General features: G+C 43.0%; 2 long non-coding RNA genes across 3 annotated transcripts; both read right to left on the reverse strand.

Moving 5' to 3' along the window:
• Positions 1 to 1,540: 1,540 nt before the first annotated feature.
• Positions 1,541 to 7,123, reverse strand: LOC106997754 (uncharacterized). Of its 2 annotated transcripts, XR_013416867.1 has the most exons (4): positions 6,959 to 7,123; positions 6,099 to 6,209; positions 3,585 to 3,710; positions 1,541 to 2,549 (listed from the first exon to the last, which is right to left on the reverse strand). It is a non-coding gene; the product is annotated as an uncharacterized LOC106997754 (long non-coding RNA). The 2 variants fall into 2 exon arrangements; XR_013416868.1 differs by lacking the exons at positions 6,099 to 6,209; positions 6,959 to 7,123 and having other exon boundaries at positions 3,585 to 3,722.
• A 10,470-nt stretch (positions 7,124 to 17,593) lies between these two features.
• Positions 17,594 to 21,344, reverse strand: LOC144329473 (uncharacterized). Its single transcript, XR_013416869.1, has 2 exons — positions 21,127 to 21,344; positions 17,594 to 19,195 (listed from the first exon to the last, which is right to left on the reverse strand). It is a non-coding gene; the product is annotated as an uncharacterized LOC144329473 (long non-coding RNA).
• Between the last annotated feature and the right edge of the window lie 208 nt (positions 21,345 to 21,552).

Raw genomic sequence — 21,552 nt, forward strand, 5'->3', positions numbered from 1 at the left:
TGGCAAGGAATCTGTTAGAGGAGGCAGGAAAGGCAAACGTCTACCATACTCCACAGCAAAAGGTCTGGGAAAGCTACTGCTATACTACACGGAGGCAGGCCAAGTGCCACCTGTCCTCATAGCTCTGGGGCAGGACACAGGAGAACTGGGTGCCACTGGATGTCCTGTCCTCATAGCTCTGGGGCGGGACAGGAGAACTGGGTGCCACTGGATGTCCTGTCCTCATAGCTCTGGGGCGGGACAGGAGAACTGGGTGCCACTGGATGTCCTGTCCTCATAGCTCTGGGGCGGGACAGGAGAACTGGGTGCCACTGGATGTCCTGTCCTCATAGCTCTGGGGCGGGACAGGAGAACTGGGTGCCACTGGATGTCCTGTCCTCATAGCTCTGGGGCGGGACAGGAGAACTGGGTGCCACTGGATGTCCTGTCCTCATAGCTCTGGGGCGGGACAGGAGAACTGGGTGCCACTGGATGTCCTGTCCTCATAGCTCTGGGGCGGGACAGGAGAACTGGGTGCCACTGGATGTCCTGTCCTCATAGCTCTGGGGCGGGACAGGAGAACTGGGTGCCACTGGATGTCCTGTCCTCATAGCTCTGGGGCGGGACAGGAGAACTGGGTGCCACTGGATGTCCTGTCCTCATAGCTCTGGGGCGGGACAGGAGAACTGGGTGCCACTGGATGTCCTGTCCTTATAGCTCTGGGGCGGGACATGGGAGAACTGGGTGCCACTGGATGTCCTGTCCTCATAGCTCTGGGGCGGGACATGGGAGAACTGGGTGCCACTGGATGTCCTGTCCTCATAGCTCTGGGGCGGGACATGGGAGAACTGGGTGCCACTGGATGTCCTGTCCTCATAGCTCTGGGGCGGGACATGGGAGAACTGGGTGCCACTGGATGTCCTGTCCTCATAGCTCTGGGGCGGGACAGGAGAACTGGGTGCCACTGGATGTCTGTCCTCATAGCTCTGGGGCGGGACATGGGAGAACTGGGTGCCACTGGATGTCCTGTCCTCATAGCTCTGGGGCAGGACACAGGAGAACTGGGTGCCACTGGATGTTACTTGGATGTGTTGGCTGCACTGGTCAAGGTATTTCAAGGAAGAAATGGTGTCAGGAAAGAGGCATTCAGTATGAAACAAGCAGACATAAAAATGAACAGAGAAAGTCCAAAAATTCCAAGTCTTGAAGTACTGGAAACATGAACTGTTTCTAGAATCCAAGGCTTAACAGATGGGACTAAAAGAGGCTTTGTGAGCAAAAGCACATAAAACCTCTCACTTTGGTGAAATCACTGAGGGCAAAGAACAGATGGGAGGTATGTGGCTTTCCCAGTTATTGCCAGCGATGAAACAGAGAGTGAGAGCCAGAGCCAGAGCAAGGAGAGACAGACAGACAGACAGACAGACAGACAAGGGAAGCTAGGGGCAATGGGACAAGAAAGTAGAGAAATGAAACAACTTGAGGAATTTTCTTGAAATAACCTTTGGAGGTAGTTAATGGCACATGGAAATGACTGGAAACAAATAGACCAGAAGTCTCCTTTAAAGTTTTCAACAGCTTTATTGAGATACAATCCATGTGCCATAAAGTTCACCCATTTAGTGTATACAATTCAGTGAGAAAGTTCACCCATTTAGTGTATACAATTCAGTGAGAAAGTTCACCCATTTAGTGTATACAATTCAGTGAGAAAGTTCACCCGTTTAGTGTATATAATTCAATGAGAAAGTTCACCCATTTACGGTATATAATTCAATGACAAAGTTCACCCGTTTAGTGTATACAATTCAGTGAGAAAGTTCACCCATTTAGTGTATACAGTTCATTGAGAAAGTTCACTCATTTAGTGCATATAATTCAATGAGAAAGTTCACCCATTTAGTGTATACAATTCAGTGAGAAAGTTCACCCATTTAGTGTATACAGTTCATTGAGAAAGTTCACCCATTTAGTGTATATAATTCAATGAGAAAGTTCAGCCGTTTAGTGCATATAATTTAATGAGAAAGTTCACCCATTTAGTGTATACAATTCATGGAGAAAGTTCACCCATTTAGTGTATACAATTCATGGAGAAAGTTCACCCATTTAGTGCATATAATTCAATGAATTTTAGTATATTCTCAAAGTTGTGCAACCACCATCACAAGCAATATTCAGAGACCTTTCTCACCTCTGAGAAATGCCCTCTCCCCATAGCAGTCACTCCCCACTTGCCCCTAGTCGCCCCCGCCCCCAGCCCTAGGCAACCAGGAATCCATGTACTGTGTCCATAGCTCTGCCTGTCGCGGAAACTTCATATGCGTGGAGTGACCCATGTGGCCTTTGCGTCTGGCTTCTTTCACACAGCCTACCAGAACGTCATTCCTCCTCACAGCTGATGACACTCCGTCATGTGGATATGGGTATGCCACACGTTGTTTATTGTTTTGTCAGTGCATGGACATTTGGATTGTCTCCACTTTTTGACTATTGTGAGTATTGCTGCTGTGATCATTCCTGTACATGTTTTTGCAGGGACATATGTTTCGATGTTCCTGGGTATGTACCTAGGAGTAGAATTTGCCAGGTCATATCGTAATTCTGTGTTTAACTTTGAAGACCTGCCAGACTGTTTGCCAAAGTGGCTGCACCATTTCACATCCCCCTCAGCAGTCTATGAGGGCTCCAATCTCTCCACATCCTCACTGGCACTTGTTTTTGTCCATCTTTTTTATAACAACCATCCTAGCGGGTGTGAAATTCTATCTTACTGTAGTTACGATTGCATTTCCCAGATGGCTAATGAGGTAAAGCATCTTTTTATGTACCTTCTGGCCATTGGTATACCTTCTTAGAAGAAATTTCTATTCAAATTATTTGCCCATTTTTAAATTGGGTCATGTTTTTATTGTTGAATTGCAAGAGGGATATATCCTGAATTAGACCCTTATCAGACATACGATTTACAAATATTCCTGTCATTCTATGGGGCTGTCTTTTACTTTCTTGACAGTGTACTTTGAAACACAAAGTTTTACAGTTTGGATCAAGTCCAATTTATCTGTTTTTTCTTTGGCAGCTTGTGTTTTTGGTGTCATAGCTAAGAAACCAATTCCAGCCTGCGGTAATTTCCCACTCTATACACCTCTAGTTAGTTTGTTTTTTTTAAATGAGACGGAGTCTGGCTCTGTCCCCCAGGCTGGACTGCAGTGGCGCAATCTAGGCTCCCTGCAACCTCCGCCTCCCGGGTTCACGCCATTCTCCTGCCTCAGCCTCCTAAGTAGCTGGGTCTACAGGTGCCGCCACCACGCCCGGCTAATTTTTTGTATTTTTAGTAGAGACAGGGTTTCACCGTGTTAGCCAGGATGGTCTTGATCTCCTGACCTCGTGATCTGCCCGCCTCGGCCTCCCAAAGTCCTGGGATTACAGGCGTGAACCGCTGTGCCTGGTCACACCTCCAGTAACTTTTAATAGATACAAAAGGCTAGGACCAGCCCTCCTAAGAATTTTTGAGTTCTATTTTTTAAAACAGAGATGTGATACAATACAAAAATTACTATGAAATGACTGAAGTATTGTATCTGCAAATGAAAACAGCATACCTTTATCCAGAAAAGGAAATAGAGGCCAGTCACTGAGACACATCCTGGTTAGATTGTTGCACTTCCCTCGAACCATGAGGATCATGGACATTTTCTTCCAATATCGCAGCAGAAAAAGGAAGACACCTACAAAGGGGAAAATTCCTTTTAGGCTCAGGTTTTTACAGCAGGCAGTGCTAGAAAATAATGGAAGTCTGCAAAACTTTGTGGGAAAATTTCTCACCATTGCAAAAACCGAGCATGCCTATTTCCTGAATAACTGAGCCTTGTATGTAACATCTGTCCAATGGAGCTTTCCAATGCATTACAGAAATTACTCTTGTTGAATTTAGCATGGACCTGCCTCTGGTCAAACACAGCGGTTAATTTTCTATCTTCATCTCACACAATTTCTCAATCGTTTAGACAGCAATGACCATCGGAGACACTTTCATGGCCTGGCTTGGGTTGTACTCCTTTTCTCCGAGTTTCCCCTCCCTTTGCAGCTGCTGCTCAATCCTTCTTGGCTAGTCCTTCATCTTGGCTCAACCACCAAGGCTGGACGTTCCCTGGATTCTTTCCTGAGTGTCCCCCTCATCTACACCATCCTCATCAGTGATCCTATCTGGACCTCTTGGGTGGGAAACGGGGAGAGTGAGAAGGGAAGGCGGGGAGGCCAGTCTCTCCCATTCTATTACGTGTATATACAGTACATGGCATATTATTCACAGCTAAAAACCCTCTCTGTTACAGACACTCTCTGAATTACCAGTGATTTCACTCACTCAGAATATACAGAGACAAAGAAGCCTCCTCATTCAGAATCTCCCGGAACCTCATGGTGGATTCATTTGGACATGGGACAACTCAATCATTTCCTGGAACTTGCATTTCACTTGGAGAGGCCTTCGCTGGGAGAGGGTGCTCTTTGTGGTCTTCCATGTACAGCTAATTAAGATTCTGACTGGGTTTAGGATCAAAGAACCCTGTCCCATTGCATTCCCACATTCTTCCTTCTTCTTTCAATGTCTTCCAAGATCTATTTTAAACGGGAAGTGTTGTGTACTTTTCAGGGGCCCTTTGACCTGTTCCCAGTAAATCAAAACAGGAAGGTAGGTCTCAGGCCTTCGCCTAACAGCCAATCAGTGTGAGACCAAGGTCTGCACAGCTCTGTCTATGTCCAGTGGCCAACCAGGGAAGTGGTATTTCCAAAGGCTTCCCCGCTGGTCGGTCTATGGTAGTTGTTTGCTAATCTGAATCCATATTGGTGATTAATTTTGGAATCAGACTCTTTGCGTGTATATGGGACAGGGTGCAAAGGGCAAATGTCCCAGAGAACTTCTACAAACATTAGGAGTTTGGTGCAAGAAGTTCACAATGAGCTAGGAAGGAGTGGGAAGAAATAATAGGGCCTTGGATCCTTTCCAGTTCCCACCCCAGTGCACTTGGCAGCTCACATGATACCTTGACTTTTCCAAATATGAGGGAGAAAAAGCAGCCAAGGTTTTATGTAAGAATGAAAAGGGCCTGAAGCACTTCAATTTCCGGGTGGCTAAACAAAAGAGGACACACACCAGGGAAAGCCCCTTAAAGCGTGTGCAGAAGAGCTGGACAAAAGAGAAGAGGCATTTAATCAGAGAGAGAAAAAAACAGAAATGATGTCATTATTTGGGTAGAGTGGGGTTGCCATGTAGGTGTGCTTGTATAAATTCCTTGGGCTTCTACTAGTAATGAGATAACCCTGTGAGGCCCCCAGTTCCTCAAACATTTAGCTAAAACTTGGAGTGGTACTAATTACAAAACATAATCGCCCTGCAGGTAAAGCTACACATACAGTAAATACAGCCCACTGCTTACAGGATGAGATCCTTGTTAGCACGGGAGGGACCTGATTTCATAATCTGTGCACCTGAAATGCAGGAACTGATCTCTCTCCAGGTACACATTTGCCTCAGGCTACACTGGCCTAACGCCGCGCTGCCCTACAAAGGCAAATCCTCCATCAACAAATAATGAAAAACGACCCATCAAAAAAATGAGTCAGAGTGGGGGAGGCATAGAAAAAGTTACAAATTGATTCCAGACTCTTCTTTTTTTAGGTCATCATGGAAACAGTTACTGGGTTTATATTGGAAAATTCCTACCAGGGTGTGACGCCTTCAATCGCCCTTCCTTTCCCGTGATCTCCCCAGGAGCAGGCAGAGGGACATCCTGGGAACCGACCGGGAGGTGGTTTGGATCTCACTGTTGCCACTGAGCGCCGCTCCCAGGAATGTGGGCATGGAGAGCCAAAGCCTCAGACGCATTGCAAGATGCCCACAACCTCAATCGTGTGCTTGAACACCTGAAAATCCTTTACCTGGTACCTTTTATTGATACATTTCATATCATCACCACTTTTAGTAATGTCTGAGGAATCTTACTAAAGAAAGAAGGATGCCTGAACACTGGAGGCACACAAATGTCCATATTTTATATAAGAAAGGGCAAGGCAATGAATTTAGAGTTCTAGACTGCTACATTTAATATGGATACCTTGAAAAGCGATGATGGAATAATTTATCGACAGCTTTGTTGTATTTTAAAAGCAATAAAAGATGCATCCAACCAAACAAGTTCACTGAGTTTTTGATGGGCTCATGAGACCTGTAGATCAGAAGAACACAGGCAGTGTGATTTCCTCTAAGTGTTTGACTTGACAAAGGAGGGAGGAATTAAAGTGTAAGGAGACATTGATAGTTGATTAAACAACAGTGAACTAAAGGATGCTGAGGAGTCCACTGCAGTTAACCTGGAGGAAAGTCCCCTGAGCCACAGCTGGTGGGGGCAGCTCATCTACCAGGCAACAGAATCCATATTCAAGATGATTTCAAGGCCCAAAGGAGACAAAATCCAATACAAACAATTCATTAGACATTCAAGTTTTTTTAAATGTGAAGTTCTGATTTTAGATTCCCACAAATAATTTCATAATTTTGGCACAGATAATATCTAGCTTAGGAGTGGGTTTTGAGAAAAAGGGCCTGAAGATGAGTTATAAGAGCACTAAAAAGGAACAATGCTGGTGGGCTCAGGCTTCATTCATAGAAGCATGGTGTCCCTCTCAAGGCAGGTAATTAGGATGTGCCTCAGTCTCCCCAGGGCCCTTTCTGCTAGCTTCGTGCACTTGTGTCAGAAGAGGTCATTGACCATGCTGTCCCCAGACTCCCTCCCACATTTCTTGACTTGTCAGGCTTTCCTGTGAGACTCACTTTCCTCTCGCTGTTGTTCTATTCTTTGACCTAGTTACTGGTTGAACTAACAAGCGTTACCTACCTTCAATGTATTCTCTCACCTTTCATCTATTAAAAAAATAATACCCATGCTCAACGTTGAAGGCCCAGCTTGAATCCTACCTTCTCCGTGTGGCCTTCCTCTTCCTCACCAAAAGAAATGAGCTCGTCTTCCTCCAGGTGCTTTTGAATCTAGTGGCCATGGTCCTTAGGACTCTTCCCAGCCTTATCACAGGGACTATTGTCTTCCATAAGAGTTGGTACATTTCAGAGCATCCTAAATAATTTCTTAGGTGACAGAGAACATCAACCATGTTTTTATAAATATTCTATTTAAAATGTAGCTTTCTGTCAATAAACTAGGTATTGAAGGAATATACCTCAAAATAATAACAGACATTAATGACAAACTCACAGCCAATATCACACTGAATGGGCAAAAGCTGGAAGCATTCCCCTTGAAAACCAGCACAAGACAAGGATGTCCTCTCTCACTACTCCTATTCAACACAGTATTGGAAGTTCTGGCCAGGGCAATCAGACAAGAGAAAGAAATAAAGGATATTCAAATAGGAAGAGAGGAAGTCAAATTGTCTCTGTCTGCAGATGACATGATGGAGATGGAGTCTCGTTCTGTTGCCCAGGCTGGAGTGCAGAGGTGCAATCTTGGCTCACTGCGACCTCCGCCACCTGGGTTCAAACAATTCTCCTGCCTTAGCCTCCCAAGTAGCTGGGACTACAGGCACATGCTGCCACGCCCAGCTAATTTTTTGTAAGTTAGTAGAGACAGCGTTTCACTGTGTTGCCCAGGTTGGTCTCAAACTCCTGAGCTCAAGCAATCTGCCCGCCTCAGCCTCCCAAAATGCTAGGATTACAGGCGTGAGCCACCACGCCTGGCCTCAAAAGCTTCTTAAGCTAATAACCAATTTCAGCAAAGTCTCAGGACACAAAATCAATGTGCAGAAATCACAAGCATTCCTATACACCAATAACAGACGAGCAGAGAGCCAAATCATGAGTGAATTCCCATTCACAATTGCTACAAAGAGAACAAAATACATAGGAATACAACTAACAAGGGAAATGTAAGACGTCTTCAAGGAGATTACAAACTACTGCTCAAGGAAATCAGGACACAAACAAATGGAAAAACATCTCATGCTCATGGACAGGAAGAATCATTATTGTGAAAATGGCCATACTGCCCAAAGCAATGTGTAGATACATGCTATTCCCATTAAACTACCAATGACATTCTCCACAGAATTAGAAAAACACTATTTTAAAATTCATATGGAGCCAACAAAGAGCCCATATAGCTAAGACAATCCTAAGCAAAAAAAAAAACAAAGCTGGAGGCATCATGTTACCCAAATTCAAACTATACTACAAGACTACAGTAACCAAAAGAGCATGGTACTGATACAAAAACAGACACATAGACTAATGGAACAGAATGGAAAACTCAGAAATAGGACTGTACATCCACAACCATCTGATCTTCAACAAACCTAACAAAAACAAGCAATGGGTAAAGGATTCCTTATTTAATAAATGGTGCTGGAAGAATTGGCTAGTTGTATGTAGAAAATTGAAAATGGATCCCTTCCTTATACCTTATACAAAAGTTAACTCAAGATGGATTAAAGACTTAAATGTAAAACCCAAAAGTATAAAAAAACCCTAGAAGAAAATCTAGGTAATACCATTCAGTGCATAGGCACGGGCAAAGATTTCATGATGAAAATGTCAAAAACAATTGCGACAACAGCAAAAATTGACAAATGGGATCTAATTAAACTAAAGAGCTTCTGCACAGCAAAAGAAACTATCATCATACTGAACAGACAACCTACAGAATGGGAGAAAAATTTTGCAATCTATTCACCTGACAAAGGACTCATATCCAGAATCTACAAGGAACTTAAACAAATTTACAAGAAAAAACAACCCCATTAAAAAGTGGACAAAGAACATGAACAGACACTTCTCAAGAGAAGACATTTATGGGGCCAAGAAACATATGAAAAAAAGCTCAACACCACTGATCATTAGAGAAATGCAAATCAAAACCACAATAAGATACCATTTCATGCCAGTCAGAATGGCGATTATTAAAAAGTCAAGAATCAACAGATGCTAGTGAGGCTGTGGAAAAATAGGAACACTTTCTATACATTGGTGGGAATGTAAATTAGTTCAACCATTGTGGAACACAGTGTGGCAATTCCTCAAAGACTTAGAACCAGAAATACCATTTGACCCAGCAATCCCATTACTGGGTATATACCCAAAGGAATATAAATCATTCCATTATAAAAATACATGCAAACATATGTTCACTGAAGCACTATTCACAGTAGCAAAGACAGAGAATCAACACAAATGCCCATTAATAAAAGACTGGATAAAGAAAATGTGGTACATATACATGATGGAATACTATGCAGCCATAAAAAGGAATGAGATCATGTCCTTTGCAGGGAAATGGATGGAGCCAGAAGTCATTATCCTCAGAAAACTAACACAGGAACAGAAAACCAAACACTGCATGTTCTCACCTATAAGTGGGAGCTGAACAATGAGAACACATGGACACAGGGAAGGGAACAACACACACTGGGGCCTGTCATGGATGTGAGGGAGGGAGAGCATCAGGATAAAGAGCTAATGCATGTGGGGCTTAATACCTAGGTGATGGGTTGATAGGTGCAGCAAATCATCATGGCACACATTTACCTATGTAACAAACCTGCACATCCTTCACATGTATCCTGCAACTTAAAATAAAATTTAAAAAATAGTAATAATAAGATGTAGCTTTATTTATGACTTGTGTTGTAAAATTTAGACTCTCTTAGGTTCAAGTGAAAATTTCTATACATTTCTCTACTGATAAGGAAAACACTCCTCTATAAGGCATCAATATTAGCAAATGTACATAACCAAGGAATATACGATATTGAGATATATATTTAAAGCAATAGTGACAGCAAGTAGCTTGAATGAAAAATTTAGGAGAATGCAAGGGGATATAAATATACCCTATTTATATCCACATACCATGGACTACTACTCCTCCATAAAAAAGAACACAATAATGGCATTCACAGCAACATCGACGGAATTGGAGACTATTATTCTAAGAGAAGTAACTCAGGAATAGAAAATCAAACATTGTGAGAGAGATATATATACACACACATATATATATATATTTTTTTTCTTTATTCACTCATTGATTTACAGGCATTTGGGCTGATTCCATATTTTTGCAACTGCAAATTTTACTGCTACAAACATGCATGTGCAAGTATCTTTTTTGTATAATGACTTCTTTTCCTCTGGGTAGATAGCCATCCAGTAGTAGGATTGCTGGATCAAACTGTAGACCTACTTTTAATTCTTTAAGGAATCTTCACACTGTTTTCCATAGTGGTTGTACTAGTTTACATTCCCACCAACAATGTAAAAGTGTTCTCTTTTCACCACATCCACACCAATATCTATTTTAAAAAAATTTTTTTTATGGCCATTCTTGCAGGAGTAAGGTGGTATTGCATTGTGGTTTTGATTTGCATTTCCCTGATAATTAGTGATGTTGAGCATTCTTCCTTATGCTTGTTGGTCATCTGTATATCTTCTTTTGAGAATTGTCTATTCATGTCTTTAGCCTAGTTTTTGATGGGATTGTTTATTTCTTCCTTGCTGATTTGCTTGAGTTCTTAGTAGATTGTGGATATTAGTCCTTTGTCGGACATATAGGTTATGAAGATTTTTTCCCCACTCTGTGGGTTGTCTGTTAACTCTGCTGAATATTTCTTTTGCTGTGCGGAAGCTTTTTAGTTTAATTAAGTTTCCTCTACTCATCTTTTGCTTTTGTCGCATTTGCTTTTGGGTTCTTGGTCATGAAGTCTTTGCCTAAACCAATGTCTAGAAGGGTTTTTCTGATGTCATCTTCTAGAATTTGTATTGTTTCAAGTCTTAGATTTAAGTCTTTGATCCATCTTGAGTTGATTTTTGTACAAGGTGAGCGATAAGGATCCAGTTTTGCTGCTACATGTGGCTTGCCAATTGTTCCAGTATCATTTGTTGAACAGGGTGTCCATTCACCACTTTATGTTTTTGTTTGCTTTGTCAAAGATCAGTTGGCTGTAAGCATTTGGCTTTATTTCTGGGTTCTCTATTCTGTTCCATTGGTCTATCTGCCTATTTTTATACCAGTGCCATGCTGTTTTGGTGACTATGGCCTTGTAGTATAGTTTGAAGTCAGGTAATGTGATGCCTCCAGATTTGTTTTTGCTTAGTCTTGCTTTGGCTATGTGGGCTCTTTTTTGGTTCCATATGAATTTTAAGATTGCTTTTTATAGTTCTGTGAAGAATGATGGTGGTATTTTGATGGGAATTATCTTTAATTTGTAGATTTCTTTTGGCAGTATGGTTATTTTCACAATATTGATTCTACCCATCCATGAGCATGGGATGTGTTTCCATTTGTTTGTGTCATCTACGATTTCTTTCAGCAGTGTTTTGTAGTCTTCCTTGTAGAAGTCTTTTATTTCCTTGGTTAGGTATATTCCTAAGCATTTTATGTTTTTTGCAGCTATTGTAAAAGGGGTTGAGTTATTGATTTGGTTATCAGTTTGGTTGCTGTTGGTATATAGCAGACCTATTGATTTGTATATATTAATTCTGAATCCTGAAACTTTGCTGAATTCATGTACTGTTTCTCATACACTGTACTTTAAAGTACAGTTCTCATAAACTGTACTTTATATTACAAATTCTTGCATTTGTAATATAAACTGTACTTTATATTACCTTATATGCTTGCATTTGTAATATAAGTATATTTATGTTATAAAGAAAGAAGGTGGGGGAAGACAGAGAGGGAGAGAGAAAGGGAGGAAGAAAGGAAGAGAGGGAAGAATAAAGGGAGGGAGAGAGGGAGGGAAAGAAGAAAGGAGGACAGTAGGGAAGGAGAGAAAAAAGGGAAGGAAGGATGGAAAGAAGAAAGAAGGGAGGCAGGAAGGAAGGAGAAAAGAAGAGAAGAAAGGAGGAAAGTACAGAAAGAGAGAAGGAAAGAGGAAAGGAAGGAGGAAGGAAGGAGAGAGGGAAGGAGGGAGGGGAGGAAGACAGGCAGGCAAAAAATGGAAGAAAGGAAGAAAAGAAGGAAAGAAAAGTAAAAGGGAAGGAGGAAAGGGGGAAGGAAGAAAAGAAAGGAGAAAGGGGGGATATTAGCAGTCAGAATGGGCGTGCCATCCCAAAGAAGGAATTACGGTCAGTCATGTGAAATGCTACACTGTATATGACCCTGGTTTGTAAATTATACAGCTCTATAGCAGTGTGAAGAGTTAAAGTAATTCTCACAAGCAATTACTTTGAGATAATCCGGCTTCATATTTGAAGAAAGACATTTCTTGGTTTACACAGGTCAGTCCCTTAATATAGGAAAATCCCATTGTTGTCATAGCCCACCCTCCAACACACACACGACAGGTGTCTATGATAATGCAAACAAAGAGAAGCAATTCAACCCCAGAATTGCCACACATCAGGTAGGGAAACTAAGTGCAGAGAAAAATGTATCTCTAAGCCAAGCAATAATTAATTAAAAAGACAAGAAGACATATAAGCATTTTCCCCCCTGAGGTTTATGTAGACAAAACTAGAGAAAAATGCAAGTATAAAATATATTACATTTCAAGCTAGTAAGGCTCGCCTCAAAACTTTTTAAGAGGTGCTGGCTGCACAAATAAAACTGGTGAGTGAGTCGGCCTTGGGAGAAAACAGTGTTTCAAAAATGGAAAGAGAGTGGTTCGGGAGAGGATCAACTGGGCCAGCAGCCTTTTCCATTAACAAACCTAATTTATTTGGGAAGCGAATTTATCCCAGGCTTTCTTTTTTACTGGATTATTGTCATTTCTATTGGCTTTCTCTGATCTCCACTTTTTGCTAAGACCTCAGATTTGCCAACCTTGGTACTTTTCAGAAATGTGACCTTCGTGTTAATAACTGTGCACCCTCTCAGTATATTATCACTATCTTTGTGTACCTATGATAGGTTTGCACAGGCGAAGTCAACAGCTTTTATCTAAAGGGGCTCCCAGAGGAAGATTCCAGCTCTCAACCATCATGGCTATGCATACAGTGTGGTAACTAGAGGCAGGGACTCAGCCTCACCCAGTCTGTAAAGGAATGAAAAATTAAATGTTCAGAGCTGCTCGTATAATCCTTGAACTTGGACATAAATACATCAAAGGTTTGGAAGAGATCATGGTAAGCCGTGAGAACAAAACTCAGATTTGTTTATGACACCATCCCAAAGCAAAGATCTGAAGGGTGCTTTCATTTTCAAATTCAGGGGCTTTTGACACAAAGCCGATGGTGAAATGTATCCACGTATCCAAACCAAGATGGTTTCGCTCAAACAGTGAAGGGCATCAGCCTGTGAAAACTACATCAGTTAAAAAAAAAAAAGTCTCATTTAACTTGCTGCAAATCCAGCCCATTAAGTTCCCCTGTAAAGTGGGTTTATGGAACATGTGGAACTTGCTGGCTTCTTGGGATATTACAAAGACAGATTTTTGATGGAGAATAGTATGCACTTCTTCCTATTTTATACTTCAGATTTATTATTTTCTCCTTTTAAAATATTTTTTGCAGAGCAAAGTTTGGATTAAGCCAAAACCTCAATCTTTATATTTTATTTCAGAACATATTATAAGTAGACACTTGAAAGTAAATTTTAAAGCACTTGTTCTCTTTTAACTAATCCAGAACAAAGAATTTAAAATAAACTTTCCAAGGCGCTTATCAATTTCAAGATGTACAAAAACTTTTCAACACATGAAAATCTTACTTTTAAATATCATGTTATTTACATCATCAAGAAATACATATTCAATATGTTTTTCTTGAACAGCCTAGTTTTTCAGATGAAGTATCACTAAATTTAAAGCAATAATCCTATTGTTAATCCAAAACAAAATTACAATAAGAACATTACAGTGTCTAAACATTCTGGAAACAAGGGAAATATCATACATTTATTGCACTTTTTCTGACTAAAGAGTGAACCTATTGCTTTAAGTTTAGAGTGACTTTACCTATGTCTGGAGGTTGAGGAAAAATAGAGTCAGTATATTATTTGAAAACGTTAACTAATAAACCCTTTGAAATAAGTTTATCCTCTGTTTCCAGACTTTTCAGACAGCTTGTATATTATTTTGGCTCAGATAGCATTTTACATACTAATGAATTACATACGGGTTGCAAAACCACTGCCCAACATTAGCTAAAGACATGAACGTCATACTCATCTACAGAGAGAGGCTGACTAGGGCCAGGGGCGGAGCACAGACCATCTCTGAGCGCTCAAGCTAAAAAACAAAACCTCGAACACAATTAGGGACCAACTTCCTCCTGCAGAAGCTGGTTTTTAATAGGCACATGGTTACCGAATTTGTGGGATGGCCAACAATATATGACTTAGGTGTTGACGGTGAGCTCCAAGTCAATTACTCGTGCGTTTATTCCACACACACACTTACCGAGCGCCTACCCTGGTCCAGGCACACGCCAAGCATCACAGTGCCTGGGAAGCTGTGATGAAATGTAGCCAAATTCTCAGCACAAATGCCCTTGCTCTGAACATTCGAGAGAAGTGTGCACAAGAGGGGGCCATGCACATGAAACACCTAATAGAGGAGCCTGGGTTACTGGGGGCACCTCTTGGGGCACCCCCTGTTGTTTGCTGGCCTGGAACCAACCGTAGGAACCAGACAGATAACACCCTTTGGTTGCCTCTGTTCAAGAAGTGAGTCCCAAGCAGAGCTGGTGCCCCCACTCCTAAGTCGTACACTCACATTAGCATAAGCATCCCACGTTACTCAGATAAATGTGCATTCAATTTTAATCCCTGATTGGGTACACGCCACAAATACAGACTATTTTATCTGGTTAGATTGTAAATGATCAATACAGTATGACAATTTAGTTGTAGAATATCAGCTATATTGGATTGCTACTGCAACTCTACCAGGGCACCTCAACCCAATTTATTTTCCAACCAGATGTCCCTTCATAACCAGATGTTCAAACAGACATTGAAACATAAGCACGCACATCTCTGGAGCTGTGCTCACTCACTCAGGGTCACACCCCATTCCTCCTTCAGAATTTTCCCAGGAAGTATCTCAGTGTCTTCCCCTCCCTGAAGCCACCTCCACCCCACACCCTCCACCAACATTATCCCCACCGAGTCACCATATACCAGTTTGTAAATACCAGAATGGAGGTCTGAAATGAGTAACCGTCTGAGAGCTAAGCCTCAGAACCATGAATAAGCTCAATCAATGTAAAGGAGAACGCCAGCCACAGAATCACCCACACGAGTCCTGTGTCCTTCCCGCTCCAAGCTTACCCTGAGTATCACAACCAGGTTAATTTCCCTAATCTGTGAGTTAGAATTTGGGTTTAGTTATGTTGACAACAGTCAGCGCTTCTACTCCATAAAGTGTCGAGGGATTCAGGTTCCTTCTGCGTTGATTTTCTGCCCCCTTCAAAGTGCTGCTTCATTCACAGGCCTCTGCACCATCCGCACATCTGAGCCACCAGGAAGGAAGGGTGGGGACCTGGAGAGCCCGTCCTATTTCTTTAAGGGCAAAGCATGGATGTGCTCGCATCATTTCTGTTCACAGCCCCTTCCTGGGAACTTAGTCACATGGCCACACCTTGCTACAAGACAGGCTGGGAATAAAGTGTGCGCTTCGTTCAGCCATGTGCCCAGGTGAAAGTTCTATTGCTGTGGAAGCTGAAAGAATGGATGCTGCGGGCCGGGCATGGTAGCTCACTCCTGTAATCTCAGCACTTTGGCAGGCCAAGGCGGGTGAATCGCTTGAGGTTAGGAGTTCAAGACCAGCCTGGCCATCATGACGAAACCCCATCTCTACTAAAAATACAACAATTAGCTGTGCATGGTGGCGGACACCTGTAATCCCAGCTACTCAGGAGACTGAGGCAGGAGAATCGCTTGAACCCAGGAGGCAGAGGTTGCAGTGAGCCAAGCTTGTGCCACTGCACTCCAGCCTGGGCAACAGAGCAAGACTCTGACTAAAAAAAAAAAAAAATTAGAAAGAATGGATGCTGGGGAGCAAGGGAGAGGCTCTGCCACGCCAAAATACTTCATGTGTCTCTGCTCAAGATGCCCTGTCCATGTGGCACACACTGGGGCCAACATCCATGGCACACTGGGGCCAACATCTGTGGCACACTGGGGCCAACATCCGTGGCACACACTGGGGCCAACATCCGTGGCACACACTGGGGCCAACATCCGCTTGCACTGCAGCCATTCCGGAGCAGATGGTCCTCAATGATCCAGCTTTCATCACCAGCTCAGGCTCTCCGCACCCTCCGAGACTACACACTCCACAACCCGGGCTCACCATGCCTCTTCCCCTCTTACAGAGGCTGAGTCAATGCCCCAACTCCTCCGTAAATCTCTCCCTTCTTACTCTATCCCATAACACTCTTCCTCCTCTGAACTCTGCCTGGGTTACCAGCCCAGTCTCCATCCCCTCAGTCATGACAGTGGATGCCATTCGATGCTCACCCTTATGCCCTCAGTCCTCAGCTTCCAGGACCTGTGGAGAGCATCCGTCTACAAGAGCCTGCTGTGCTCCCTGTGAAGGCGTCTCATGATCTGCACAGCAGAGGCCAGAAGGGCTGAGGAGTTAATGCTCCCAGGAGCAGCTCTCAGGCAATGAAGTGGGAGAGAGCTGGAAGATGACTGGCCCACCTCCCTCATCCTCAGGCAGATGAACATCAGCTTCCGTTTCATAACATTTCCCAGTGTGGCCCGTTGCCCACAGTGCCAGTGAGCCTTGGCTGACTTCCTTCCTTTCCCTGTCTCATTTCTGTCGCTCTCCTTCCTAGCCATGCTTCCTGGATCACTCCTATTCAACTAGTAGTCCTCAAATTCTTGCCTCGGTGTCTCCTTAGAAATCTGTATTAATTGGGGTTCTCCAGACAGTCAGAACCCAGGTGGGGGACATGGGCCATTATAAGAAATTGGCTCGCACAGTTGTAGAAGTCGCTGGAGGCCCAACAGAGCCAGTGGTGTGGGTCCAGCCTGAGTCCGAAGGTCTGAGAACCAGGAGAGCAGATGGCCTAAAAAGATGACAGGAAAAGAACCATGCCCCAGCTCAAGAAGTGAGGCAGAGAGAACAAATCCCCTCCTCTGCCTTTTGTTTTGTTCAGGCCTCCTCAGATTGGATGGTGCTCATCCACTTGGGGGGGGGGCATCTGTTTTACACGGTCTACCAATTTAAATGCCCATCTCATCCAAAACACCCTCACAGAAACCCCCAGAATAAAGGTTAGCCAAATATCTGAACTAACCTGGTCCGGTCAAGGTGACACGAAATTCATCATCACAAAACAACTAAGACAGTCACGCCTCATCCTCCCTACCCTCCCTAGAGTTCTGGACAATGCAAATGCCCCAATCTCATTGTGCCATATCCCCAGTGCCTGGCACACACGCAGTAGGTGCTTCACAGATGTTGGAGGTTCGTCAGAACTGACTATATTTGCATGTCCATTTTCCCTCTCTGTTCTAATGCCAGTGCTGTAACTGGTTAGTTCAACACCCAGTCTGCTGAAGCAGGAGCGGCTGCTGCAAACTTTGTCACTTATGGTTCAGGCAGGTACCAGCCTTGTCATAACCACACAGTAATTAAACACGAAAGTACGTTTCCCTGTGCTTTACAAAGCATAAAGCTATTTGTTTTGGTTTCATCACCAACACTTCATTAAGCAGCAGAAGAGTTAGGTTATCTACTGAACCGATTTTGTACTAAGCTTTGTTTACTTTCTGTTCAATGAACATGCTAATTCATTGTCATAAAATTCATAGTTTACGCAAAAATCCATTGTCCCCTAGTCTACCAAATGTTAGCAATTCAAAATGTACAGCAAATGGTTCCATTTAGAGGGCACACGAGTGAGTACTGAGAACGGCCATGAAGCCCGGAATAGGCTTCTCTTCCTCCTTTCTCCCCTCCCTGCCTCATACGCCCATCTTTCTTCCTTCTCCACGCACAGAGAGACGCTCATAAAAGAGAGAAATATTTCCATCAGGCACAGCAATGCAGAAGCTGCATACTGTTTGGATTTGCACAGTATCATTTTTGTTATCTCCCCACGTCGTTTATGAAAGTTTTGCAGTTGTGTGTGGGCGTATAGGTAAAAATTTTTTGAGCATTTTGAATTCTATAAAATCCAGAAGAAACTTTGCCAAATCTATTCCCATCTTGCTTTTTAAACTCATACACATTTAAAGGGATATTCAATACTTTTGTTTTTGACTTGGATACTCATAGGCCATTAAAGTGTTGTCTTTTAAAAGCTATTTGCTATTCAAGGAGCCTTGGGAGCCCATTTTACGATCCTTTTTAAGTCCTTTTTCTCTGAACAGGAAGCTGCATCTTGCCAAGAGTAAGCACACCAAGCAGAGGGAGGCAGGGCTGGGCTCTGTGAACGGCTGAGCGCTCCATCCCATTCCTCCCGCGTGTGACTCTCACAGGGTGAAAACTTGATCAAGACCATTAGAGTGAGAAAGCAATGTGACAAAAATGAGGAGCTTAAATACCAGCCAAGAACCGGGCTTTTCTCTGGGTCTGAAACTAGAGATGACCAGAGAAGACGTGCCTTTCTCAAAATCTGGAGAACCGTCCTGTCTGGGGAGCGCTGTCACACCTCTCCGAGCTCCTTACACTGGCTAGCGAGTCCCACAGCGTGTGCCCACCAGGGGCCATCCGATTTTCTCACTCCTCACTTGTCATTTCACTTTTCATTAGCAGTAATGGCAGTAATGGCAGAAGGAGCAGCTCTCCTTCTCCACGTGGGAGGAGACACCATCCTGGCCAGAGAGAGAGAGAGAGTTGGCTTTTCCTTATTTTCTTGCCACTTCCTGTTAGCCAAGATCTGGACTTAAGGAAAATGCATAACCACGCTGGGTTGGTTTCTTAGAGCTGCCATGACACACTGGCAAAGACCGGGTGGCTTCAAACCACAGGCGTATTCTCTCAGGGTTCTGGAAGCTAGAAGTCCCAAGTCACGGTGCCAGAAGGGCCGTCTGCCCTCTGAAGTGCTAGGGAAGGGTCCTCCCTTGTCTCTTCTCATGGTGTTGCCAGCATTGCTTGATGTTTCCTGGTTTGCAGATGCATCACTCCAGTCTGCTTCTGGTATCACGGGGCCATCTTCTCCCCGTGTCTCCGTCTTCTTATAAGGATACCAGTCTCACTGGATTTAGGGCCCACTAGGCCGGTATGGCCACATCTTAACTAATTACATCTGAAAAACAAACAAACAAACAAACAAAACCGATTTTCTATTACCAAATAAGGTCACATTACAAGATTCTAGAGAGACATGAATTGTGGGGCAAAACAACTCGAACCTGTGGATTCCCCCTGCTGCCCCCACAAGTGCACGTTTGTCCCGTGTGCAAAATACTTTTATCCCATCCCAACTTCTCCAAAAGTCATAACCCATTCCAGCATCAATTCTAAGTCTAAAATAGCATCTAAATACCATCAACTCAAAAGCCCCAGATCTCATCTTCTGAATAGGTATGGATGAAACTCTGGGTCTGAGCCACAGTGGAGCAACGCTCCTCTCCATCTATGCACCTGTGAAACTGGAAAGCAAGTTACCTGCTTCCCAAAGACAACGGTGGTCAAATACGGGAAAGCATTTCCATCCCCAAGTGGGTGAAAGAGACAGAATAAAAGAGTCGCTTGTCCCAAGCAAGTTCAGAACTCAGCAGAGCAATTTCTACTAGGTCTAAATAATCCTCTGTGATCCCATGCTCTGTCCTCTGGGCCTGTGGATGTCTCAGCAGAGAACCTCCCAGCACCACTGGACAGGCGAATTCCTTTTTGTGGAACCCTAGAAGGGTTCTACACAGATCTTTCTGAGCAGCCCAGCCCTGTTCCTGGCGTCTGCTGAGATGGCTGTGTAGACCCAGTAGTCACATGCCTAATCTCTTCCACCAAAGGCTGTCCGACCTCACCCTTGACTCTCAGCATTTGTGGCAATACGGACAGGCTGAGAATTTTCCACATCATCAAATGCTGGTTCCTTATTGCTAACAGTTCCTTTCTCAAGGTATCTCTTTCCTCCCCCATTTTACTATAAGAACAAAGGAAGAAATCAGGCCACAGTTTGCTTAGAAATTCCCTCAGTTACATATCCAAGTTCATCACTTCCTAGTTCTCTTTCCATCCAATGGTAAAACACAATTTAGCCAAAATTTCTATCATTTTTTAAGAGGCTCACCTTTCCTGCAGCATCCGATAACTTGTTTCTAATTTTATTCTACATTCTCACCAAAAGCACCTCTAACGCTCACATCTCTAGCAACGTTCTGATCATGATGACAATATGTGTTCTCCAAGACAATGGAAATTTTCTCCACTGTCTTCTTCCCTTCCTTCTGAGACCTCATCAAAATTGCCTGTATTTATTGTTTTGAATAGACTTAGTAGGTACAAGTGCATTTCTTTTTACCTGGATGGATATATTGCACAGTGGTGAAGTGGGCTTTTAGTGAATGTACCCATTACCCAAATAGTGCACATTGTACCCAACAGGTAATTTCTTATCCCCAAAATTGCCTTTAATATCCATACTTCTACCAAGTCTCTTCTAGGCTTTTAAAAGCATGCACCTCAAGTTTCTTTCAGTCACTTCCCATTACCCAATTCCAAAGCTACTTCTGCATTTTTAGAAATCTGCTATATAATGTTATATACATTGTGTGTTTGATATCGTTTGGCTCTGTGTCTCCACTCAAATCTCATCTCAAAATAAAATCCCCACTTGTCCAGGGAGGGACCTTCTATCCCCACATGTGGAGGGAGGAGGTGATTAGATCATGGGGGCAATTTTCTCCATGCTGTTCTCGTGATAATGAGTGAGTTCTCACAAGAGCTGATGATTCTATAAGTGTTTGACAGTTTCTCCTTCACATGCTGCATTGTGAAGAAGGTGCCTGCTTCCCCTCCTGCCATGATTGTAAATGTCCTGAGGTCTCCCCAGCCACAGGGAACTGTGAATCAATTAAACCTCTTTCCTTTATAAATTACCCAGTCTTGGGTATTTCTTTAGAGCAGTGTGAAAATGAACCAATATAGCGTTGTATATTATTTATTAATATACACACACCCACTCCCACAAAGAAAGAGAGAGAAGGAGATATTTATTTGAAGGAATTGGCTCACATTATTGTGGGGATTGGCAAATCTAAAATGCGTAGAACAGGCTGGCGGGCTGGAAACTCAACACGGAGTTGATGCTGCAGGCATGATGCAGAAATTCTTCTCCGGGAATCATCCGGTTTTGCTCTCAAGGCCTTCAAATGATTGGGTGAGGTTCGCCCACAACATCCAGGGAAATCTTAAAAGTTAACCGCATCTATAAAGTACCTTCACAGCAATACCTAGATGTGCATCTAATTAAATAATAGGGTACTATCTTCTAGTCAAGTTGACACATGAAACCAACACACATTCCCAATCTAATGAAACCCCCAAGAATTAAAATCATTTGTCTAGGTTTTATTGATCACTACTTATTTTTAAGATTCGACTGGCCTAAAATGGAATTATTATGTGAATTTCAGAGCAGCAGAATTACTTTTCCTATCA

The sequence above is a fragment of the Macaca mulatta genome, chromosome 4 (assembly GCF_049350105.2).
Source record: "Macaca mulatta isolate MMU2019108-1 chromosome 4, T2T-MMU8v2.0, whole genome shotgun sequence".
Lineage (NCBI taxonomy): Eukaryota > Metazoa > Chordata > Mammalia > Primates > Cercopithecidae > Macaca > Macaca mulatta.